Source organism: Vulpes lagopus, chromosome 23, assembly GCF_018345385.1.
Source record: "Vulpes lagopus strain Blue_001 chromosome 23, ASM1834538v1, whole genome shotgun sequence".
Classification (NCBI taxonomy): Eukaryota; Metazoa; Chordata; class Mammalia; order Carnivora; family Canidae; genus Vulpes; species Vulpes lagopus.
In genome coordinates, this window is record NC_054846.1 from 32250995 (window position 1) to 32278053 (window position 27059).

General features: G+C 40.5%; 1 long non-coding RNA gene and 1 pseudogene across 3 annotated transcripts in view; one reads left to right on the forward strand and one right to left on the reverse strand.

Annotated features, from left to right (window-relative positions):
• LOC121481668 overlaps nt 1–27059 on the forward strand; it is a 99570-nt gene that overhangs the window by 58320 nt on the left and 14191 nt on the right. Inside the window, exon 3 of one of the 3 annotated variants that reach the window (XR_005985338.1) lies at nt 3359–3446. The exons of 1 other annotated variant lie outside the window; for it this stretch is intronic. This is a non-coding gene — a long non-coding RNA (uncharacterized LOC121481668). Of the gene's footprint in view, nt 1–3358; nt 3447–23439; nt 23592–27059 lie in introns of all 3 variants that reach the window. One more of the 3 variants, XR_005985336.1, reaches the window with a different exon arrangement.
• Nucleotides 21283–21764, reverse strand: LOC121481666 (annotated as a pseudogene).

Sequence of the window (27059 nt, forward strand, 5' to 3'; positions counted from 1 at the left end):
CGTGCAAATTTTTGGAGAACATAGTTCAGCCTGTAACAGATGGCAATAACAAGCAAGACTCCAGGTTCGGAGGAAATGGACTCCTTGGTACTTAAGATGTGAACCCAGAGGGGCAGTAACATGCGAGAGACTTCAGGAGCTTCGTACCAGAGCTATGGGTCTTTGTGAGAAAATAACCTGGTTGCTCACAACAACATGCTACTCCCCTAACGAGGGCTTCTCAAAGTCCCCTAGGCTGAAAAGAGATTGGTTTCATATTCAGGGCATCATGAACTCTCAGGTGTGAGGAAAATAAGAGGTGATATTAGGACAAAATAAGTGCACAGGGGATAGAAACTAGTTGCCATCAAAGGAAACTACATAGTAAAACCATGCCAGATTTGGAAATCAGAAAAGCTGAATTTGAATGTGAGATTTGTTGCTTTTCTCTTGGGTGATCTTAGTGGGAGAATTCAAGTAACTACTCAGTGTTCATTTTCTCTGTATAATAAAGGAGCCTTACTAGTACCTCCTTCACAGGAGTAAAGGAGAAGATGTGTCTCATAAAACATGATGGTCTTACGTAAGCGTGATTGTCATCACCATCATACGTGACTTCTTTATCAAGGGTTTGCCATAAAACAGGTATTACATTAATGCTTTTAAATGTAAGATCTCACTTAACTGTAATCTTTCAATACAGTCATCAAAGGTATCTGAAATAAATGCTCAAAGGAATCCACAGAAAAAGCAGATACGTTTATCAAAAACAGTCCTTTCTAAGAAATGGTTTTCCCATATTAGTTAGTAGGGGGCTTCCCAAGTTCGATACAAGGGATCAGAATGTAGCCACAGGAACATATAACTATATGGAAGGAAAACAAAACTCCATGCACATAGAATTGTCATATTTCAAATCATTCAGTGACATGGAGATTAGATGTCTTGGAGATTAGAAAAGAGATGGTAGGTCAGAGAGGAAGAAGGCGTTATAATCACCTCCTGGAATTATTCCATTTTCCCTCACTAATCTACCTGGGTGGTGGGGCTGGGAGCCTCAGGATATCAGAGCTGGTAAGGCGGTTCTGCAAGGTTCCCCTAGTTTTCTGTGCTTACTAAGCGATATTCCCATGGTTTGTGTGTTCTGAGGTGGGCGCATTGACAGGAAGACAGAGAGCAAATCAGCCACGGATGCTGTCTTACATCATTGAAAATCACAAACCAGTTTATCCTATCAGCACCCTCAATTTGTTTTAACCCAAACCTTCAAGGACACTTTGATATAGATTATTCAAAATATGAGAGATTCAATAATAATTGCACTATGGGCCTACAACATGAGACCAAAAGGAAACCTAAAAAAGTTGGTTCTTAGCACGCAGAGGGCTTTCTATTTGCCTGCAGGCGAGGGGCAAGGATGGCTTCACAGAACAGAAGACATCTGAGCTGGCTTAGGGAGCTCAACAGGAAGCATTTATGTAAAGAAAATAAGAAACAACAGTTGAAAAACAAGATCCTGATGTTCAAACCATGGAGTTTTGAAACCACTGGGGAAGAGCTAGGTCTCTGTACAAGCTAATCACCTTCTGTCTCCAAATCTCCCTACATTTTACTCGGTGCCCCAGGACCCTGACACTACGGATGCACTGCCTCATCCTTGCCTCCCTGTCTTGTGTGGGAAGAGTCCATGAGAGGCAGGAGACGTCAGTGGCACACTGGAAGCTGGGCAGAAATTGAGGCGAGGGTTCAGTCCTCTGACTTTCTCCCTGCCAGGTCACTGCACACTAGCCCTGTCCCTCTAGTAAAGGCCACTACTCGAATGGAGCAATCCCAGACCCCTAGGTGCTGGTACTGGTTCTCTCCCCTTTCTCTTCAGAGCCACGATTTCTGGGTTTCCTCTCCACTCTCCATATTTGAATAGATAATCCCTTTGTACAACTTCCCTCAGTTACCCTACTTAAGTACAACCTTTTTCTGAGAGAATCACGGTTGATACATTTACATAACAATACAACTGAGGAAAAAAGCAAAAGTTCATTCTGCCCAGAGACACCAAAGGCAGATTTAATTGGTTTGATTTTTTTTTTCTCCTCTATTCTTTCATCTCTCCATACCCATTGAAATGAGTGGCTATTTGATGTTACCAAGGATACACAGAATGATTCAGAAGTGCCATTTGAAGAATCAGCAACCATGGGTAGTGGAAATTATTTCATGTCAAATTTTTCCATTACTATAGAATAGATTTCATCTTCATAACTCTGTAAAAGTCCTCAGACATTGTCTAGTATTAGGTACGAGACAGGCCAGTGTTCCTAAAACTAGCTCACGAACAAAATCATCCACACAGCTTTCTAAATATATATGTGACTATATATATATTACCAAGCTCACCAAGTTCTCCTGCGTCAGAAGCTCTGGGGGCAGCATCTAGACTTTCATTTTGTTTATTTATTAATTGACTATTATTACTCTGACGGTTTCTGGGCTCTAATTCTCATTTAAGGGGTGGGAAATGGGAGGACTAGAGAGGTTCCGTAACTTGCTCAAACTCAGCTAAAATGACAGAGGCATGATGAGAATGAGATCTACTGCTCTTGACTCTCAAACACTGAAAATGAGGGGAGTCAGAAAGAGGAGAACTCCACAGAAGCTTTGGAGAGAGTAATGAATGCTCTGATTTGAAAAAGTATAACATTGAGCATGAATTAAGGAAAACGAGGCTGTTTCCCAATCTCCAGAATTTCACACTCACCACACAGCCTCCTGTACCTCACACAGCTGTTTAGACTTTTATCAAGTGTTGACCTTTCAGAAGAGGTATTTCTTACGGTGAATGTGGCAACCAGCAACCCCCTGATTCTATTTACATATGAGGATTGCAATTCCACAGGAAGGACTCAGTGTTCTGATAAGTGATGGAAACAGTCATTTCATAAATCAGAAGATAACCTCGAGCCATGGCTTTGAAGTCTCACTGATGTTTTCCAACTCATTTCCTAAGGAGAGAAAAACCTGCCAACAGCCTCCAAGAAGATAAACATAGGGTATTTAGCTGGTAGAAATCCAGAGTCTGAAGACAATGAATTGATCAAATATTTTCTACCGGAAAATAATACAAGATCTCTTCTCCTACAAACCGTTCCAGTGATAAGGAATTAATATATTCTTTCTTCACTAGTGAAGGAAGAATAGAATTGAAGAAAAGTAACCTGCCTATTTCAATGTGGATGAACTTCTTTGACCCCTGAAATCTCACAGCAGATCCTCGTTGACATCCTTAACTACCTAAAACCAGAGAAGGGAGATTTCCCGAGAGCAAAATATGATTTGGGGTTAACCTATTTATCTTCTCCTAGGCGACTTTTCTCTTTCTCAGTTTAGGTTATTTGAGCATGATTGAGAATGTTGAAGAAGCGTGCCTGGGATTTTCCAACTCAGAGGGAGGAACGATCACTCTACCTTTGGTGAGTGTTCTCAGATCTGCGTTATCCTTCATCAGCCTTGATTAACCTCAAGGTGACCCAATGGGGCTAAAGTTCTTCAGCCCCACACTCTCTTCTGAATTCTGAGTCACTGGATTTCTTTGATATGATGTTCGGGTTCACTACGAACCTCAAAACTTATCTGTACAGATAAGTACACCTAATAAGAACACTAGTCACAGTTGAAAGATGCTCTGATTAAAAAAAAAAAGGAGACAACTACAATCCTACAAGTATTTGAGGTTGGTATCCTGCAGGAAGCAGTTCTGCATGTTTAGTTATAGGGTAGTTAAAATACCCTATGTGTGGTGTTAAAAACACTGTAAAAACTGAGCATTGCATAATTTAGTATGTTAAGACCTTAATTTCTCTTTCTAAATTCTCATTTTTTTAAAAAAAGATTTCATTTATTTATTCATGAGAGACACACGGAGAGAGGCAGAGACACAGGCAGAGGGAGAAGCAGGCTCCCTGCGGGGAGCCCAATGAGGGACTCGATCCCAGGACCCCGGGATTATGCTCTGAGTCAAAGGCAGATGCTCAACCACGGAGCCCCCCAGGCATCCCTAATTCTCTCATTCTTGATAGTTTTGAATTTCCATGACTCTTTGGAATGATCTCAGATTTTCTTAAAGACTTTGAATGGCATTCTAAGGAATATTCAGTGTTAGTCTTAAAATCAAAAGAGGATATTTAAGTTCTGAAATCTCATATACTATGTCAGCAGTGGTTGACAAAGAGTTCAAACCATCAATGCTCTACAAAACAGAAAACCTATATGCATCAGGATGAGGTTTCTCTGTCATTTTTACTTGGCAGTTTTGGTCAAACATTGCCTTATTGGCCACTTGAAGTCACCAACGCTCTCCCCAGACTTGAGAAACATGAGGCTTAAAGTTTAGGGATTGAGGGGAGGGAACAAAGAAAGTATTTTTCCTTAAACCATAATAACACTGAGAAATTTAATGGTCTATTTTATATGTCAGATTCCCATTCTATGTCATTATTGATCTGGGACCAGTGCAGTAGGAATGGTTTAAACATTTAAAGATCCCATTCAAAGTCTTTTACAATTTATTTTCAAATGACAAAGTCTTAGGCAAATTTTTTTAGAGGGGAAGGGCAGAGGCAGAGAGAGGGAATCTCAAGCAGGCTCCACAGCACAGAGCCCAATGCGGGACATGACCCCAAGACCCTGAGATCATAACCTGAGCTGAAATCAAGAGTAGGATGCTTAACTAACTGAGCCACCCACGTACCCCTCAAATGATAAAAAGATCTTAAAGTTGCTTTTGAACTTGAGGTTTGAAATGTTTTCCTTTTTGCATTACACCTGAATCCTAATTTTTGTTCTTTGAATTTGTTTCAAAAATAAAATTAATCATTAATTTATAAAAAAGTAATCATTAATAATCTCCTTCCTCCGGTGTCTTAGATTGGGTGTTCTGGGAACAGAACAGTGGAGCTATTTGATTGGGCCAGAACCTCCAAGAGAAGGAAATGAAGGAAGCAGGCCAGGGCAGGAGGAGGAGCTGGGTGAGGATGAAGTGCCCCCTGGAGAAACGTCCCCTGGGGCGTAGAAAGGTGGAGTGGGGTGGAAATAATCTCTCAGGCTATGCAGTTTTGACTTAAAGGGGAAAATTCTTTGGAAAGGGAGTAGCTGTGAGCAACTGTGATCTCAGAAATATGATTTGGGGTTAACCTATCAGGGTGTGGCCATACCACCACCCTCTACCTAATCAACAGAACTCATACTTACTGACCTCTGGAACAAACTTACTGCTTTATCAGTTTGATAGGGTATATCTGTGACAAAGCTATTTTTCTTCTCTTTAAGTTTTTATTGATCACATTGAAAGAGCCCACCTTCGCCTCACAGAGAGCTAGATAAGATTCCTCATCCTCTATGTCATGCCAAAACAAAACAAAACAAAACAAAAAAAACCCAGCAATTTGGCTTTTCCAGGCCTCATTTTTTTTTTTTTTTTTTTTTTTGTTTAACACATAAGAAAAATTATGGAAATTTTCAAGATTCTAAGAAGTAGCTCTTTGGTCTTCTTACGTGTGAAGAGATACTAGCATTTCAGGAATTATTCGTTTGGGAAATGACTGAGACAGTCCCCATTTTATTTGTATGGTGGGCATGCAGAGCCCCTGGGGTGGGAATAACTGGCAGAGATAGAGCGTTTGCTCTGTGCAAGACTCACTCTTGGTCCTTTGCCTTCGAGATCACTTTTAACCTTGTCAGCCTATCTGCTAAGTGAGACTGGGATGTCCTATTCCTCTAGGAAGGAAATGAGGCTCAGAAACGTTGAGCGACTTGCCTGAAGTTGTTCAGCTGTTGGAAGAGCCAGGGTTTGAACACAAGGCTCAAATACTCCCGCCAGAATCAGGTGCCTTTCTCTACCTCAGTAATCGGATCAGTCTTCCTGATTTAGATAACTGCCTATAACGAGAACATTTTCTCAGCAAATGACTGTGTACTTTAGCTTATGGTCTCACAGAAAGTTCTAGAAGAGTATGATGGTGAAGGCTCTCTCAGATGTTCAGGGCATACTTTGGGTTAATGATGTCTTATTGGCCTAAATCCTGCTCCTGCTCCAGAAGCTCAATTCCTCTGGTGTTTTAAAGACTGTGCAACAGGGCCTTGAAAAAAATCGTACTTTCAGATACTGAAAGAAGAGAAGAAAGTTGTTTTTGTGACTCTCCTCCTCCTTCGTCAAATTCTCTTCTTCGGTCCACTTTACAGGACTATTCCGCAGCTGGTTGATGATCTCTTCACCTTTTTTTCTGAGTTCTCAGTGTCAGAGGCCAAAGCCGGGGCCTCACTGCTCTCAGTGCATTCGAACAGTGTGATTTCTTACTTTGGGCACAACAGCCCACGGAGGTTATGTTTTAAATGCAAACATCGTGTATCGCTGTCATTTACTTCATGACTCATTAAGAATACCAGGTCTGTTATTTTCCATATTTCATTTCCAGGTCTCCTTTTGCTGCTTTTTCTGCTTTGTACGCAATTCTAAATTGCCGCATTTTACTTTTCTTGCATTCCCAGGACTCTTTAATTACTCTTGCCAGGGTTATGCTGAGGAAAAGGGCTGGGGTTATGATGGGGGTAGCAGAGAGGGTTTGGTTGTCCCTTGATAGGCTATATGGGCAGCATGTGGCGGCCCTGACTGTTGATGCAGACTTAGCTGGTATTTCCTTTGTTTTTTTATTTTTTATTTTTTTATTTTTATATATTTTTTAAATTTATTTATGATAGTCACACAGAGAGAGAGAGAGAGAGGCAGAGACACAGGCAGAGGGAGAAGCGGGCTCCATGCACCGGGAGCCCGACGTGGGATTCGATCCCGGGTCTCCAGGATCGCGCCCTGGGCCAAAGGCAGGCGCCAAACCGCTGCGCCATCCAGGGATCCCCTGGTATTTCCTTTGAATGTGGGATACGTAATACCTCTTCCCCCCCAAGTTTGGGTCCTAGCCATCAATACCGGGGGCAACAAGGAGCATCCCTTAAAACTTTGTCATAAATACATCACTTTATTTAACTACCCCCAAATCCATTTTTTTTTCATTTGGGGAAAAGGAACCTCAGAAAGTGTAAGCAGTTTATCTAACGGCACGCAGAGAGTTCTGAAATATCTTTAGTTAAATATTTACTCAGCCACTTTCTGCCAGCTATTGGAGTCACATAGGAAATAACAATAAAAAGGATGATTTTAGGAGCAATGTAGAGAAAATAACCTGCTACATACTAGGCACCAGGCAGTTTGAGATACTTAGCATTGTGTTTCCCATCAAACAGACCTGACTCCTGCCCTTTTGGAAAACACAGGTACATAATAGACTTAAAAGATGACTTATCCACGCAAATAATTACAGCTGTAGTAAATGGGATTGAGAAAATTGGGGGGCACTATGTGGTTTGTCCTGTGGGCTAAATTGGGTCCCTCCCAAATTCACATGCTGAAGTCCTAACCCTCAGTACCCGGAATGTGAATGTATATGGAGATAAGGTATTTAAAGCGGAAGTTAAGTTAAAATAAGGTCATTAGGATGGGTCCCAACTGAACATGACAGTGACGTTCTTATGAGAAGAGGAAATTTGGACACAGACACGCACATAGAAAAGATGATGTGAAGATCCACGGAGATGATGGACTCCAAGTCAGGGAGAGAAGGACAGAGGAAGAAACCGACCCCGCTGACACCTGCTTTTGAACTTGTAGCCTCCAGAACTGTCAGAAAATACGTCTCTTTTGTTCAAGCCAGAGGGCCCCTGGTACTTTGTTTTGGCTGCCTTAGGAAAGTAATACAGTGTGTAACACAGAATCCATACCTGGTGAGGGGCAGCTAAAATAAAACATTTTTGAGGATGGCTTCTAAATACCCCAAGAAGAAATGAGGTGTTACCCAAGTGTCCGAGGGATTAAAGAGAGTGGGGGTAGGATAAGTAAAATTCCTGGTAGAAGGTATGGATGGGCAAAGCCCATAAAACAGAAGAAATAATCTGAATCATGGATAAACTGGGAAAAGAGTCAAGAAAGTTGAGCCACGATGAGGGAGAGGTGGGCCAGCCTTTAAACAATTATTTGGGTTGGTGTAGGTGGAAGGTGGTGCTATAGCAGAAATTCATGTTCCCAGCCCAGCCTTTTGTCAGCTCTAGGAGCCCAAACGTCCCCATTTATGTGTGTATCTTATACAATTCTTTGTTCCCTGGTATAGAAAGAAAGAAAGGAAAGAAAGGAAAGAAAGAAAAGAAAAGAAAAGAAAAGAAAAGAAAAGAAAAGAAAGAAAAGAAAAGAAAGAAGAGAAAGAAGGAGATGGAGGGAGGAAAAGAAAGGAGGGAGGGAGGAAAGGGGGAGAATGGGAGGGAGGAGGAAGGAAGGAAAGAAGGAAGGAAGAAAGGAAGGAAGGAAGGAAGGAAGGAAAGGGGAGGGGAGGGAGGAGAAAATTTGATTTATTTGACAGATAATGCTGTATAGTTGGAAATTTTTGAATTAACTAAGCACATAACTTGGCTTGTAAAGAGTTGTGGTGCCTTAATTCTACTTTTACAAGAAAATTTTACATCAGAACCAGAAGCTAGGCCTTGTTCTTGCAGTGTGCATCTATCGACACCTAGCGGCCGGATGCTGCATTGTCCTGGCTGAGTCTTGAAAAATAAGTGGGTCCCACAAAACAGAGATTTCAAGCCATTCTAAAAAGGGATGTTTCCACTTATTTATTCTACAGTTATTTATTGAATCCATCTTAGGTATCTAGCACTGCTTTCGTGAGGGACTCAACTAAACTGAGCTCTCCATCCTGATCTAAACCGTATATGATATACGGATTAAATCATGTCACTAGCCACTGTTTATTGAGCACTTACTGCGTACTAAGCACCGGGCCAGGCAGTTTTTGCACATCATCTCTTTTGAATTTGACAACCAAGTTCAGAGTTGTTATCCTTTTCCTGAAGCGGGCAAAGTGAGCCATAGAAAGGTAAGCTGATTTACCTACATTCACACCCAGGTGAAGAACTGCAGTTATGTCCTCATCTACCTAGTTGTTGTGTTCGTGTTGATCCCGCTCTACCATACAGCATCTTAAACAATTCATCCATAACTTTACTTATTTAAACCATATAAACTTGTATGAGCATATATATAAGTGTATATATATATATATATTTGTATTTATATATATTTCTGTATGTGTGTATGTTACTTATATGTGTGTCACCCATTATATGCATGTCAGGGACAGTGTTAAATAAGAATGCAAATATTTGTCCACAAAGCATTTACTGAATACCTACTACTTGCCATGCATTATGTTGAGTACTGACAGTATAATAGTTGGCAAAAAAACAAAAACAAAAACAAGCAAACAAAAATCCCACAATCCCTGTCCCCAGCGTGTTTAGAGTCACATACAGTAGAGGGACCTTAACCAGATAGACCACCATACTAACAATATGGTGTGCATAATGGCAATCTGGGGTGTACTTTCTTAGGAAAGACAATTCAAATATCCAGATACATAGCATCTTCACTGTTCTTAAGATCTCAAAACGGGTTTCTCCAAGGATGTGCTGCTTCAGCTGAGATCTGAAGGAAGGATATAACTTAAGCACACGTGTATTGAGAGGAAAGAGTAGAAGGGGCAAGCCAACAAGTGAGAGCATTCCAGGCAGAGGGGACAGCGTGTGCAAATGCCCTGTGGCAGGAGAGAGCAGTGCACAGCCAGGGAAAAGAGGTAAGAGGTATGGGTCAAATATGACTGGGAAGTAGAGAAGTCGGTAGATTGAGGGGGAGACCATTGTGCAGACTTACCTACAATGCAATGGTGCAATGTACACTCAGCAGTGTCATGGCACAAGAACTCTGTCTGCGTCTAGCTACTGCAGAGGGAATCCTCCCAAATGCTGGGGCAAAGAAATGTTAGCATAGATCCAGGGCAACCTGTGTGCATGGTCATTCCTGGGGCTGAGGCTGGGCAGTTGGCCATCTGCTGATTTGATTCTCCTCCAACCTCGGGAATACAAATATATCTTCTGGGGGTGGCTCTATTCCCTGGCACTTCTCATTCGTGTCCATGTGGCTCCCTCATGTCCACTCCCATAGACAGAACTCCAACATCATCACCCCTCTTGGCCCTATGCCCTTTGTCTTTCCTTCTCTTCTGTGAGAAGCGTGAGAGCGTTTTTGTTGTTCTTGTTGTTTTCTAATCAAGTACTCCCTCAAGGCTATGAGGAAGAAAATCCAGATGTCTTTTCTCATGTTAGAAAGACACCATCTTTTGTTCTCTGGTTTCCACCTGGTCCCACTTCTCTCCAGGTGCGTTGGGCACAACTCACATGGAGGAGAGAGGGATGTGAAAGTGAATTATTAGTAAAGAGGCAAACAAATGTCATAAAGTTTCTCAAAATCTTATCCCTCCACCATGTCTCCTGGAAAAACCTCTCCACTGCAAAATGATATATAGTTCTCTAGGTGATCAACTTTCCTAGAAAGTGGAAAAGGGTCCTAGATCTCTTTGTCTAGGACAGTATCTTCCCCTTTCAAAACAATATTAAGATCATGTGAGTGATGTTTTGCATGGGTTCTCCAAGAGTCAGGTGGATGAACCTAAATTACTCTCTTTGCAGACAGCTACCCGTTTCCCCAGGCCTATTCCGATGATAGAGAACCCTCTCCCAAACTTGGTTTCCCTAATTCCTTTGATCTTAGTTACCCTTGCCTGGTCTTGCAAATCAGAGGTTCAATGGGGGGGGGGTGCTTAAGATCTGGCCCACAGGCACATGGCACCTCTGTCCAGATCATACCCTCATATTCCCATTTGACTCCCATTTTACTTGGTGCATTAAAGTCAGAGACTCCCCCGTTCTCCCCAGAAAGCTGTCAGTATCCTTGTTCAGCTCTCTTCGTGAGAATGGTCTTCCTTCTAAATCTTCCCAGACTGGAAAACTTGTCCCCAATCCAATGGAGTTTCTTAACCTGGTCAACTCTACCTTCCTCCTGTGCCTTGACTCTCCCATTACATTTTAGGTCACTGGTGTGATTCCTGCCAGGAGCTCTTTCCTTCTCATCCAGAAATCCTCGGTGTAGAGCACTACTCTGTCTTCTTGCAGGACCCAACATTTTCCCTTGATGCCATAGCAATTCCTGGTCTGCATTGCACTAAGCTATGTCAGAGCCTAGAAAGTTCAACTCCCATAGCACAGTCTTAAAACAAACTGAACATTGAAAAAAGATGCCCGTGTATTACTGCCTCTATCACTCACCATGAAGCAGAGATCATGAGCAGACCAGGATCTTCCTGGGTGATAAAAATAAGAAGAAAATCCAGTGGCATCATTTCTGGTGTTGTTATGGGAGAGCCAGGTGCCAAGGGGGAAGTGTCCACGTGTCTAGTAGAAGTTGATTTTAACTATTGACTTATTCCATCATTGAGAGTTGCAGTGGGCAGCCCAGGTGGCTCAGCAGTTTAGCGCCGCCTTCAGCCCAGAGTGTGATCCTGGAGACCCGGGATCGAGTCCCATGTCAGGCTCCCTGCATGGAGCCTGCTTCTCGCTCTGCCTGTGTCTGTGCCTCTGCCTGTGTCTGTGTCTCTCATGAATAAATAAATAAAATCTTAAAAAAAAAAGTTTCTAACCCTCTGGTGCCAAGGATTAGAGATGTGTGCGCAAGTAACTCCAGGGTTTGTTGCAGCTAAGAGATACCAGGCCAGGTAAAGACTAATTTTCCTTTCTATTTTTCCTTCTTCCCATATTGGAATATATATGAGATGCCTGGGTGTCCAATAGCTATTTTAGGCCAGGAGGTGACCTTGAGGATAGAAGTCACTTACAGAAGATGGTAATTGAGAAAGATAGGGAAAGACGTCATGGAGATAATTAAGCAGAAAGGACTTTATAGCTCTGGATTTATTTTACATGAGGAAGGTTTAAATTTCTTTCTTGGTAGATAGCTATTATTTCTAGCCTCTGTTTCAAGCTACTAACACAACTTAGATATGGTGAAGGCAGAAGGTGATCTCATGCAGTGTGGGTGATATTTACCTACATGGGTAGGGACAGGAGGCATCTCAACCTTTTGCTTGCAGAACTACGTAGAGCCACTTTTCATTCTCAGAAACATATACTGACCCTTAGGAATCCTAGATTTCTTGACCTCCCCTCACCCTGAATTTCTGTATTACATTCTAGAATTACAGGCTGCTACTATAACTACTTATCATTGCCATTTAGAATCTAATTAAGCATTGACATGTATGCATATGAATTATTATCCTGTAATAATTCAAAAGGTATCCCACATACTTTCCTGTGAAGGCAAGTTTTAGGCCAGAAATATTAACCTGAGAGGAGGATATTATGTCTGACATTTAGAAAAATCCCAGCTAGTGAAAGCTAATGGCATGCCCATGTTCTTCTTCTGGGCTGAAAATAAGCATCTGAAGAAAATAGTGGGATTAATTTAGAGGCTACAAAGAAGGTGATAGAGAAGTTGAAATGAGGGCCAGATGCATTTGATTCCCCCCTCCCCCACTTCCTTGAACTGAATGCCCCAGCTTTGCTTGGGTAATTGAGTAATCAATGAAATCTCCTCCAGGAGCCACAAAATTAAAAAAAAAAAAAAAAAAAACCTTAAAAAACAAACAAAAAAAACCTTAAAAAACAAAACAAAACAAAAAAAACCATTTTGTTCCCTCTGATTTATGGGTCCAATCACATTGGTGATCAGAGATATTTTTTCAGATGGAGTCATTTCTCCTTGTGGGGACACATGCCCAGCATTTCCCTCAATGGCAGAACTGGTGATCACCAGGGGACAAGCCTTCAATTCCAGGCGGCACCTTGAGGTGTTGTTACTTGTGACCTTCCAGAGTTCTGCTGGGAGTAATTATGTCATTGAATAAAGACTGACACTACAAAGTAATTTATATTCTCTAATAATCTTTTCTGTTAATTAATGAACACTGACAGTGGTCAAAGAAATAATTAGAAGACTCTTTTTAAGACTGAGAGAGTCCCACAGGGCATATATGTAAACAGTTTGCTTTTGAGCTGTTTATATCCCTCCTTGGTCAGACATATTTGGTAATACTCACTTCTCCAGATTAGCCTTGATAACCATTTGCTCTCAAAGACACTGTCCAAGGCCCCCTGGCTTCAGGGTCTGGTGTACTGGTTGGTCTATGTCAATGAAGTTCTTCAGTGTAAGAAGTTCTCAATATATGTGTATGTTGTCATCTTTCTTATGAAGCAGCACAATGATAGATGCCTGAACTCTACTGGATGGAGAATTTTCCTATTCCCTTAGTCTAAGGAAATTCTTTCCTTTCTATTTGGTTACCTTGTTGTTTGACTAAAAATCTTAAGTTTTTCTATCTCTTTGACATGGAGAAGCATAGGAAAACATCCTGGAAGCCTCTGTAATTTGAGGCTTTCATGATATGTGGAAATGTCTTTTTGACAGAGTTATCCTTACTGTCATGTTTTGAAGGATTAATGAACACTTCCTATCCTGAGATAGCCCAGAAGGGAACCATTTGGAATGAATGATACGTGGATAGATGGCCTTCAATCAGCCTGTCCAAAAAGCAATTCTCTGAGTGTCAGAGGATGGTGAAGAAGACTAGAAGGGATTTGAAAAGAGAAAAGTATGACTTCTGGGCTATTAATATTTTTTTTCCAAATATTTGATATGATGAAAGAGATTGGAGGTGGGGAGATTCAATCATCATTGACACAAAGAACTAAACGACAGAGGGGTGTCTGGGTGACTCAGTCAGTTAAGCATCTGACTCTTGATCTCAGCTCAGGTCTTGATCTCAGGACTCCAGGTTTGGGCCTCACATCGGGTTCCATGCTGGGTGTGGAGTCAACCTAAAAAACAAAACAAAACAAAATTGAAAGATAGATGCGTAATATAGAAATCAATGGAGGGGTGGCCCCAGTGGCTCAGCAGTTTAGCGCCACCTTCAGCCCAGGGCATGGTCCTGGAGACCCAGGATCGAGTCCCATGTCGGGCTCCCTGCATGGAGCCTGCTTCTCCCTCTGCCTGTGTCTCTGCCTCTCTCTCTCTCTCTTTCCTTCTCTCTCTCTCTATGTCTCTCATGCATAAATAAATAAAATCTTAAAAAAAAGAGAGAAATCAATGGAATGATTAGTCTAGATGAGCTTTCGTGAAGCTGTTCAATACTCTCATTTCCCATGGACTCTTTGGCTTATATCCTATCCCACAATTTAAAATGATCTTAGTTTTTATAACTGCAAACAGAATATCAAATTTTGTTATAAGTTATGCAATTTTAGTTCCAAACCAGATTAATTTGTCATGTATTTGCAACACTAGCTGCGAGTTCTGAAGATATATGTACCAGAACTGGAATATTTTCATAACTGTGGGATAATATTATTCTTTTTGAGAGTTTTTTTTTTTGTGTTTTAGCTTTCCACATCTAGAATTTTCATCTTTGGTTATTCCCATCCATTTCTTTGGCATATCACTAGTATTTCTCACCACACTTCAAGTTTATTTTTTCCTACAATGAACCTTTTTCTATCTCAGCAACCCCTCTCCTCCACAACTTGGCAGAAATGAACTCTCGTTTCATGTGCAAGCTCTAAAGTTGGTACCAGTCTCCCCTCTAACATCTGTGATCACAGCACATTGTAGCTATAATATCTATCTTCATTGTCAGACTGTGATGTTTTCAAGGGTAAGGTGTTTGTGTTTTCGTAATTTTTTATCCTCCCTTCCTATGATAATCACTTGGCAGCTATTCTTTACATTCTCCTGGAAGTAGGCAATGAATAAGTGAGTTGTTTTCAATCGTCAATGAAGCTTTAAAGGAGATCTGTCTGTCTCCTTGTTAAAAATCAGAAAAGGAAACATATAACTTAGATTTCTTTTTTAATAATCTATTGTTTACAAAGTCCTTACACATACTCTACCATTCAAAAGCCACAAAAACCATATCATCCCCACTTTATTTTTATTAAAAAAAATTATTTTGGAGAGAGAGAGAGCAGGGGGAGGGGCAAAGGGAGAGGGAGACAAGCAGACTCCCTGTTGAGCAGGGAGCCCAATGTGGGGCTCCATCCCAGGACACTGAGATCATGACCTGAGCTGAAATCAAGAGTCAGATGCTTCATCGACTGAGCCACACAGGTGCCCCTCATATCATCCCCATTTTGTTTTATTTTTTTAAGATTTTATTTACTCATTGGAGACACATAGAGAGAAGCAGAGACACAGGTAGAGGGAGAAGCAGGCTCCTTGCAGGGAGCCTGATGCCAGACTCGATCCTAGGACCCTGGGATCACGCCCTGAACCAAAAGCAGATGCCCACCCACTGAGCCACCCAGGTGTCCTCATCCCCATTTTAAAAGTAAGATCACACAGGTTCACAGGAGGTTATGTAACAACATGAAAAAAACCCTCAAATATGCAGCCATGGTCACATACCCGATAGCAAACACTACTGGGGGAAATCACAACTACATGGGACAGTAGTTTTGCAATTAACTCTTTGTGACATAAAGTTTGGGTCATCTCTTTCTTATTTTTTTTCCTGAATTCATTTTTCTTATGTATAAATAAGGGCAGGGGACAAGGTGACTCTACCCTCATCGACAGTACCTTCTGGAAACCTACTCACCTTGCTCATTACAAAGCTGCATGTGGGCAGCACGTCATCCGACCACTAGATGGCGATGCAGCTTAACTCAGTGCCCCCGGCGGGAACCCCAGCCCCCTGAGCAAGGCTGTGTGCATGGCAATTCCCCACAGTCAATTTTCAAAAGACAGACACATTCTATGATAGCCGGGACTTCGTCGTGTCCCTTTCCCAGTGTGACTTCCTTGAATTTCCCTTATGGAGAAAGTGTCTCAGGATGCCAGCCCTCTATGAGGCCAAGCAAGAGAACAGTCCACTTGAGGCCAGTGCTAAAAAAACACAGATGTAGAAGGGAACTCATTTAAATGACTACAACCAGAGCCTGATACCCCTGCCGGGCCAGCCTTACCGACTGTAAAAATGCAAAATTAAAGACTATGGATCCTCATCAGACTCTTCACATCATTACTGCAGATACCAGGTTTCCTCATTGTCAAATTCCCAGTAGGTGTGTAGAGCGTGAGTCGATGTACTAAACATCTACTAAGAGCACATGGAGTGACAGAGGTAGGGAAGAGGAGTCAGTCTTCTGTAGTTCGCCATCAGATTCCTGTATTTAATACACACCTACCGAGCACTTTCTATATGCCAGGCTCTGTGCTAGGTGTTGGGATAATGCAATGCCTACTATTATTTATTGACAGCTAACTGCCAGGGACGGTGCCCAGCACTCTAATAGGTAACTTGCTAAATCCTTAAGACAACACTATGTACTAAGGGTTATCATTTCCCCTTTACAGCCACTGAAAGGGAAGTGCAGAGAAATTAGTGAAATTTGCTCCTGTATTTACCATAATGGAAAGGCAAGGAGCACACTTATGGTCGAGGGGAGGGACATGCCAACAAATAAAACAGATACTATTTCAGATCATAACGAGAAGTGCAGTCAAACACTTCTAGATCACTTAGTCTTTGCCTTGATTCTTGAAATTCACTTCCGCTGTTTCAGAGTAGGGAAAAGATAGATTTCTGATTTGTCTGACAAATCCGAGCCCTTGTCTCTACCACACACGTCCCTGTCCCTCATGGTTGTGTGGTTGTGATCTGGCTCTCTTGGTGATCCTAAATAATTTACAGGAAATTACATTATCTCAGTTGCAACCATTGCTACTGCGCTTGTATCCCACTATTTCATTGGCAAGACTTCTCCAGCCTATGCAGAAGCTAGAGAAAAAGCAGAGACAAGCTCTCAGGGTGATGTCCTAAGATCCCCTCGCCCAGATTTTGGATCTGTGCTAAAACAGTCATTGTTAAAAGTGTATATTCCTTCTACCAAGTTGTATAGATTACTTAGAGTCTGGCCTCAATTTGAGTACTTTCTTTCACTGGGATACATACGTTCCTGTGTTCCTAAACTAGAGAAAACATTTCTGGAAACAAAGAAGGAAGGATACAAGGAGAGGTCTTTTCGCTCCTGGCTTCTAATCTAAAATTGACCAAGAGTCCATCACATGAAACAATAAAGAACTGAAAGCACAGCACACTTTTTTTTTTTTTCTATCACAAGCTAAAAAACATGGAGAGGAAATCCAATCAAACAGCCTTCCCCCAACAAAGGGTGGCACTTTGTATATACAAACTGGTAACAGAAACGTCATGGAGAGTTAGGCCTTTGTCACCAATGCTAATTCTTTCAAAATGCCTCGCAGTAAAGAACACTAACTGACAGACAGAGGTTGGGCACAGCACAGAGCCAGTGTCTAGGAGACAAGGTATCCTCAAAGATTGTAAATTTGCAATCATAGTTTCACTGGTTGACTGGAAGCCTACTGTGGAAGAGGCTGCCCATGTTTCTTCTTCCTTTATTCCCCTTAATAACAAAAGCCCTGAATTTTAAGTGAAGCATGGTGACTGAATTCTCCAACCCCTGATGGACTGGGAATACAAGTAATGAGCCCAGCTCCCCCAGTCCCCTCTCGGAAGCAAGGCTGAAGACAAGTGCTGATAGCAGCTGCCCCCAACCCTCCACAACTCATCCCATATACCTCTGCCTTATAACACCTACTACATTTAAAAATTATTTTCATTACAACAACTAGCCAATACAAAAATTTGTGGCTGGCTGTTAATCATTATTGCAACAAAAAACAGGTGGCAACTGCTTAGCAGTCAGGCACTGAATGGCCAACGAACAGGTACTGCAGCCTGGAGTCCTGGTGACCCTGAATGTGCTGTGGCACAACTTTTGGTCAAAGTACTGCCTGTGATAGCTTGGGGCAGACCAGAGCATGTAGCTTACTCTTGGGGGACAGTTGAGGGAAAAGGGAAGTGACTTGTCCAAATTGACATGCTCAGGGGCACCTGGGTGGCTCAGTTGGTTAAATGTCAGACTCTCTCTCCCCTTCTCTCTCTCTCTCTCTTTCTCTCTCTTTTAAAACAGACAAATAAACAAAAGTTCATATGACTGGACTAGACCTAAAGTCTGGCTCATCGTTCATTTAATTTTAATACAAAAAGTGCCCCTGATGCCCCATGACAAATGTCTCTAACATATGCTCTCCTAATGGGTGTTTAGCTCCACTTCTGCCAAAATAAAGTGTATTTCCACAGGATATGCAAATATTAAAACATTGTCTATTAGATGAATATTTTCTGCTTTCATGTGCATCATAAATATAAAGATATCTTTCTTTGGGAATGTAATAGATAAAATTAAACTTAATAACTTCTCATTCTTAGCATTCTGTTACTTATTCACTAATAATGATTTAAAAGAGAGCTGGAGGAATGCCTGGGTGGCTCAGCAGTTGAGCGTCTGCCTTTGGTTCAGGGTGTGATCCCAGGGTCCAGGGATCGAGTTCTGCGTCAGGTTCCCTGCATGGAGCCTGCTTCTCCCTCTGCCTCTGTCTCTGCCTCTCTCTCTCTCTCTTTCTCTGTCTCTCATGAAAATAATTTTAAAAAAAGAGCTGGAAAATGATCATGGTAAGTGCTTTTGCTCTCTCCCACCCTCCACCAAGGTCACTCCTTCCCTCTCCCCCTTGCCCCTGCCATCAGTCAACAGACACAGTGCTGTTCCACACTAGGCCTCCACTTGTTCTCAAAATCTTCTTCAACCCATCCTCTGGACAGTTCTCCTTATTAACAGAGTCATCACAGATGAGAAAGGAGATTAAGCCTATTTGGCTTAGGGTGGGACCAGGAGTATTCAGATTTAGTAGGTACACTTTTAAGATGCAAGTTAAAATTTTACAGCATACAAGAAGGCAGATGTAAAAGCAATGATTTAACAATCTTTGCAAAGTCAGCCATGGACTCTTGCCTCTTCCTTCTGACAAGGACGGGTCCATGTTCGACTTCTCATGAGTGCCACCTACTTGAGGTCCAAAGGTCTAATATTTCAGGGCAGTTTTCTAGGACCAGAAAACACCTTCATTTTAGAAACCAACAGCAATATCCATACTCTGATCTGGAAAGCCATGAGATTTGAGAGCAAATGTTCAAGAATAATACCAGATAAATTTTGCAATTGTTCTCAAAAAGCATTAGGGGCGGCAAAGTACTTCGTTCCACCACCATGACTCCCTCTTACACCTATTTCCAGAAGAGCTGGAAAACTCATCTTTGAGAAGCGAGGAGCCATTATCATTCTTTGCATTTCACCTTGGCATTTTGGCATTCATCTTGGAATTTCTTCCCACCCTCTTGTTGTTCCAGGTTTTCACTGTGATTATGGGCTGTTAATGCCATTATTTTATTATTTCAAAGGAAAGAATGTTCTATTGCTTTTTGGAGGAATATTCAGCAACCCTTTGACAATTAGTGTTTTTAAGCGTATGCCAGTTTCTATTTTTTCTTTTCCTCTTAAATTGCAAGACTCTAAGTCAGTATTCCAAAAATCACTTTTTGTTTGTTTTAAGATTACTTTGACAGCAGCTTTGTCAAAATTATTTACAAAACCAATCAGGAATGGATTTTTTTTCCTCTAAATCAATCAAAATATCTGTCCTCCTGAGATCAAATTTATACCAGGAAATATGTGAAAACTAACACAAGCTAGAATCACAGTTTGAAGAAATATTTTATTTTATTTTATTTTATTTTTATTTTTTTATTTTTTATTTTTTTTATTTATGATAGTCACAGAGAGAGAGAGAGAGAGAGGCAGAGACACAGGCGGAGGGAGAAGCAGGCTCCATGCACCGGGAGCCTGACGTGGGATTCGATCCCGGTTCTCCAGGATCGCGCCCTGGGCCAAAGGCAGGCGCCAAACCGCTGCGCCACCCAGGGATCCCTGAAGAAATATTTTAAAAAAACTATTGAAATTTTACATTCTGGATGGATTTCGATGCTGAATAGAGTATTTCAAACACAATCCTAGCTGCCTTGTACTGTAATACTATAGCTTGAGAAACAGGGAACAAAAACATTAAATTTGATTCAGTTTGGTTTTGTGCTTTTGATTAATTTGAGAATTACAAATTGTTGCCTATATTTTATGCCACTTAATATGAAAAAGAAACTGTAAGATACATATACAGATTGCAACCTTTATGAAACTGATGGCCCAGGCCCCGAAGTAGCCAGCTATCTAGATGAGGAACACTAAGAGGCAAGAGCCTCTAGCCAAGTTCTCTAAGACTGAGTGCCACCAAGATTTTTATGAGAGCAGCAGCAGTTCATCCTGATGATGTGGAATTGGAGGCAAAAGCCCTGTAGGGGCAACTCATTTGTTTTTGTTTATGCAACAAACAAGAATGCTAACTCCGTAGATATGGTACGCTTTTTAAACCAGTCTTCAACTAGTAAATCAATGGCTCGTTTTGGTATAAATGTGAAGAGGACCAAAAAAGGATTTAGAGTATCTAGATCCATAGCTATTTTGTAATCTTAAGGCATCAGTTGAATGACCCCCCCCCCCCATTAGTCATATGCAAAATGCAGAAGTTGGGTTATTTCTATGGTGTGAGAGTAGCTTAGTAAAGATAGATAGCAGAGGGCACTGAATTCAGGCAGACATAGGTTACAATTTCAGCTCTGCTGCCTTTTCTGTCTTTCTTTTTTTTAATTTTATTATTATTATTATTATTTATTTATGATAGTCACAGAGAGAGAGAGCGAGGCAGAGACACAGGCAGAGGGAGAAGCAGGCTCCATGCGCCGGGAGCCCGATGTGGGATTTGATCCCGGGGCTCCAGGATCGCGCCCTGGGCCAAAGGCAGGCGCCGAACCGCTGCGCCACCCAGGGATCCCCCTGTCTTTCTTTTTTGATAAATAAATAGAAAGTAGGAATACCTACCTATCAGAATTGTGAAAGTTAGATGGTGAGTAGAGATGAAGCTACTAGCACACAGGGAATCATGGCAACTTTATTACTGCAGGTTGAATATTGTACATCCCTGCAAATGGCCTCTCCCAACCCTATTCTTTTACCATAATCATATGCCTAATCCTCTACTCCAACTGGACCTCCTTCAGTCTATGCAGGGCTAGACGACACCTATGAATCCATGAGCTGGAGAAAAGGAGAAATTAAAAAAATTGAGCAATAAATTGTAGGATAGCACAGAATATGATCTATGTTTTTTTTTCCATATCATTATTTTTATTGTCCAATGTTTATAATATGAGGGCCAGAGCTTTCTCCCCAATCTCCCCAACTCAAGTTTATAAATTTTCTTTTTTTCTTTTCTTTTTTTTTTTAAGTTTATAAATTTTCGTTTGGCTTGTGAGGCCAATAGGGATACTTCTTGTTGTCTAATTTTGTTTCTGGGAAGACATCATTCAGGTCCTCAATGGTCATCTGATCAAATGGAATTATGTTCTTCATCTTCTCCAGCTCTTTTTCATATTCTTCAGTCCTGGCCTTTGAGAGAGACAAAAACTTAGCACAGCTTTTCACATCTTCTTTTTTCTCAGCATCCACCTGGACAGCATCCACTCTGGCACAGGAACCTTCAGGGCATTAAACTTTTTCTCAAAGTCGTCTACCAAGCCAGCCTTTGCCACATTGGCCTTGTTGTAAGCCCAGTCGATAGCAGGTGGTTTCTAAGGAAGAGTAGCCAACCTGGAGGTAAGCTTCTCATTCCAAGGTTTCAAGGAGTTGGCAATGGCCTTCTGGTTTTGGGATATGATCTCCCCAAAAGCTACCCAGTAAATGGTTTTTAGAGCAAGTTTTTGCCCGACCATCCTTCACCAACCCCGGTGGACCACAGTCCACAGCCTGATCTATGTTTGAAAAAAGCATTTCCTAGTATCTTTTCTCAGCCATGTCCATGGCAATAATTCCATCCATCCATTCATTCATGAATTGAATAAGCATTGATTAAACTTTGACTATGTGCCAGATCCTTGTCCATGTTCTCAGACCTACCTCTTTCCTGAGCCAGTGTAGGCTAAAAATCCATTTATGAGCTAAAGTGGGGAATGTTTTGGTGCCAATTATTATGTGATTACAATTTTCTCATTTCCCAACACCAAGGAAGCTTTTCTTTATTTACCTCCAGACTATTACATAGCATATGGTTTGTTTTTTGGATATTTTCTTCACACTTTCCTAATTAGATAAATTTTGTCTTCAAACTCCCTATTTAGAACATATTCCAAGACTGTGTCCTGGTTACTTGCATTTTTAAAATTCAAAAGAAATCTATTCAAGTTTCTGTGATTTTTTTTTTCTGCTAGTCAGATCTTATCCCCATTTCTATTTATTTTGAAATGTGCTGACACATCATGGGAATTCCAAAGCTCCCAATATTGGGGAAATTGCCACTTGAAAAAAAGATCTATTCAGCACTCTCCTAGGTCACTTATAAAATATTGTGTTTAAGATAGTCTAGCAGTGATGAGACATAGATCTAACCCTCAATGTATCAGTGATGCGTTGTGAAAAAGGAGATGAGACAACTCTGGCCCTCAGTTTCCATGTCTTGAAAACTGGGAAATAGTATCTTATTTTTCGATGAAAATACTGTGCAAAATAAAGTTAGATATATGATAGAACCTTGATAATTATAAAGTGCCTTATAATAAATATTAACAATTTGCATCTTACCTGAACTAAACTATACCATTAAAGCCGATCTGTATGTGAGTACTGGAGAGAATGATGAGTTGGAATAGATTAGGGTTCCTAGTGAACCCAAATAAAACAAAACAAAAACTCACGTCAGAGAAGTGCAAGGTCAAGGATACTAGCAAGTGGGCCTGATCCAGGGTCCCTCTATTTGCCCTCACAGAAGGGTATCCTGTGCTACAAGACCAGATTCAGCAGCCCTACTAGGGTCAGGAATCTACTAGAACCTTAGAACCATAGGATTCCTGCTTTTTATATACTTTTTCTTGGAGGGATGGAGAAGAGGAGGCTGTGCACACTAGTACTCACTGGACAGTCTTCTTTCCATGAAAGGAAAAATTCTTCTGTGCCACCCCAATGCCTGCATTTACAAACAATTTCTTTCTGTGCTTTTGGTCCTTCTCAAAGCTTATCAGCTGGCCAACTTCATCTGACCACCATGTCCCCAAAGGCCTTCAGGAAAAAAGAAGATTCAGGCTTTGCCTTCAGCCTCTGAGAGGTGACAGAGGTTAGATACTGAGTGTAATCAGTGGGGAAGACAAAGAATGCTGGCAACTGCCCAGTGAACATGACACATGGCAGAGACAAAAAGACACAAACCCAGGTCTGACTCTGGGATAAAGCAGGTTATGATAGAGTTCTCATTTGTTCATTCATTCAACTCTTAGGACAGACATGGTGAGTCCTAGCTTAGAGGCTGGCATGAGCACTATATGTAAATTTTATTTGAGGTGCACAGAGTAGGTTGTTAACAAATTTGCATCTTTCCTTTTGCTCCAATCTGCAAAGTTGACGATTTCAGAAACAGTAATGTGGGGAATAATTTTGATCTAAGAAACATAGTGGACCTAAGGCCTGCCTGAGCTCTCTACTGCTTCTTGCCCAGCCAACTTCAGGTTTCTGCAGACTATGATCCAAACTCCAAGGAATCAAGATGGAAGGTAAAATATTTAATATGCCGTATTTTTCAGACATTGTTTTTCCAAAAAATTTCCATTGATATTTATATCTTATAAATATATCTCAAATATATTCATGATTTGTCATTAAGTAGAAGGTGAAGTATGCTTTTTGCTTAATTTTTAAATAGTTTTATATCTAGAAGTTTCAATTTGCATTAGATCTTTTAGTTAATATTAGATCTTTCTCAGATGTTTCTTTTTTGTTTTCCTGAGTAAACCATGTAGGTAGGAATATATTCACAGTAATAAGAAATTTTCAGAGTGACATTTTTTTCTTTTTCCTTTTTAACATTTCTGTTTCACATTTTTATATTGGTTTCTCTGCTGGTCTTTGGTCAGCACTGAGCATGATTTATAGTTGCAAGCATTTCCTTTGTAGAAGACTGAAATTTTTTCTATGCCTGGAAAATGTGTGTGTGTTCTTTAAGACAGTGCAAAAGAGAGGCACTTCTAATGCGCAGATTCTCTGATGGAACTCTGCAAGTCAGAATCATTACACGTTTTACCAGGATTATCTTGCAGTTTATACCTCATGGGCGGGGGGGGGATGTTTCCACTTCTGGGAAATGCATAGTGTTCATCAGGATTCCGTGGGACTTGGGGGGAGGGAGGTGAAAACAGTCCTCCAAAAACCAGTTAGGATCTGTCATGACTTACTTCTCCTCAGTGTATTCTTATTTCCCAAAATCTTCTAGGCCACTGATGATTAAATGCTTTATTACTGAATCGAGGGTTTTTTAAAACATGTTTACCAGTTAATAATAAAACACGGCTCAGGTTTTAAACAAAATTTAGCCCTCAAGGCCGTCTATAACTCAGTACTGCGACAATCTGAAAATTTTATAAGAACCTAATAAGATGTGGGAGGTTGGTGCACTTTTGAGAAATGCCCAGAAATGGAATTTAACTCCTACCCCCAACAAATAACCACACAGATGAAAAGGAGAGGTGACACATATATTTAATATAAACCTAGTGAAACAATAGGAAAAAAATTGGGGGGCCCTGAGGGGCACCAACTCTTGATCTCAAGTCAGGTCTTGTTCCCGGAGTTATGAGTTGAAGCCCTGTGTCTGGCTCTGCACAGGGTGTGAAGCCTCCTTAAAACAAACAAACAAACAAACAAACAAACAAACTGTAGAAACTGCAGACAAGACAAGAGAATACCACCATCCCAACAACAAAAGCATAATAGAAAACTTGCTGCAGTGCTGTGTCCCTCAATATTAAGATTACAACTTTGACTGCAGCATAAACAAATAATCTGTGTTTAAGTCACTGTTAAAACAGAAAAAAAAATGAAAAAAGAAAAATATTGTCTGTCTGTACTCATCCCTGCAAGGCACACTTAAAGTTCACTCTAATTCTGTGAAATATATTTTTGAGGAAAATTCAACCTTTTGCAGCTTTTGCCAACTAAACATCAGAAATCTTTCAAGAATCTACAAATGTTTCCAACTCCAGTATTTATTGGGCTTTTTGTAATATAGATGGATACTGCAGAAATTGGCATTGAGTTATATTTAGTGATAGAAATATTCTATAAAATGGAAAGAATGTATTATTTTTTTTTTTGATCCGTGAATTCCCCTGAAGACCTGAATTATCTGCAATAAAAAAGCAGATAAAAAATGCTTGGGCATGCAGACTCCAAAATAACTATTTTTCATAAAGAAATATATATCTTTGCAACTTGGATGAGAAGACAACACAATTCCAGGTATGATTTATTTCTTATGTTCAGAGAGCTGAGCTCTAACTGGATTACATTTATTTAAAGATCATTGAAATGTCTCTATTTTTAATTTTGTGGCTTAACCCACATGATTCAGGATCCTAAACTATACCTTGCAAGTGAAGCTAACATTCACCTTTTCCAATGTAGGACGGTTAAGTGTCCAGTTGACATGAAGGCCACGTATTGGTGGTATCACTAATATGAGTATTTAGAGCCATTAGGTTCTATAAATATTCTATGAATATTTTAAAAACCAGTAGACTGGAGTCTCCTAAGATTTTGTGTGCACTGTCTACGTCCCTCTATTAATTTTGTCCAAACCTTCTTCATATAGTGAATTTGTAAATACTCTGTAGAGACTTTGTCCATTTCTAGAGAAGATATAACTCCTTTACCCTCTGGGTCAGGAATCCAGTGTCTTATATGAGTTTGCTGCCAAAAGGGACTTTGAATCAGCTATTTGTTATTACGAGTGTCTTAAATGGAAGGCTCCTTAGAACAAGATGTTTTCCATAAAGGAAACCCAGCCATATAATGAATCCTATCTGATTCTTTATATCATTGGCTTTATCTCTGACTGGAGATTTGCCTTCCTACCCCTAACTTTTTCTTGATCTCCCCTTCTCCTTAAACTCATGACCAGGGAAGAAGTATCAAGTGCCTTGTAGTAGAAAAAGAGAAAGGAATTGATCTGAATTAAATTGCAAGCATACTTTTACAATGGGAGATGTAAAATTGCCTTAGGTTGAGACCTACACACACAACCAGTGAACTGTTTGATGTGTCACAAAGACAAAGCAAAGGAGATTGAATTCAGCATTTTGGTAAAAACCTCTTACCAAAATAGTATTTATAAATTGTTGCAGTACCTTTGTGGATGCTGATTGCTTTGCATAAATAAAATTCTCCCTTGCTTAGTTAATATAAATAATTTTTGTATTTTATTTCCTCTTTTCTCTGAAAAACACCAAGAACAAAATATTGCAAGCACTCTTATAAATAGAAAAAAGCTAACAGTGTATTGCAGAGGACAACTTCATAGGCAGAAATTCCTAGCAGTGTTTTTTACCACTTAGGTTTTACAGTAAATTAACAGAAATGATTATATACAATTTTTGTTTCAAGTGTTCTCGTAATGACAAGTATTGTTAACAATTCTAATCTGGCTCCCAGGAAAACTTTACAAATATACAGCTTTTTATCTATATTTCTTATGTTCAAATTCATGTCTTTCCTTTTATGCTTCTTATATTCTTGAGTGGATGATGAGAAATTGAAATATAAGCCCCCTTGAAATTTTGTGGATTGATTCTGAACAGCTCAGAGCTGCACCTGTGATTGCCCAAAGATTAGAGACAGGTTGAAATTCATGAAGTATATGTGAAAAGCCACTGATGATGGGTACTTGAAAAAAAATCAGAATTTTAAAAAGAATTTATATTACAAAGAGGTTATTGAGTTTAAGAAGCAGTGAGGTACATTTGATAGAAGGTAAGAAACCAAGGGATCTTCATTATATAAGTCTAATTCTTGGCATGCTCTAGCTCATTACTGCTTCTTGAACATGCCCAAACATGCCACTGCTTTGGATTTTAGGCATTTGCTCTTCCCCATATCCGGACATTCTTTCCCCAGATATTAACATGGCTCATGGGGCACCTGGGGGGCTCAGCCACTTAAGCATCTGCCATGCTCATGAGCTCCAGGAT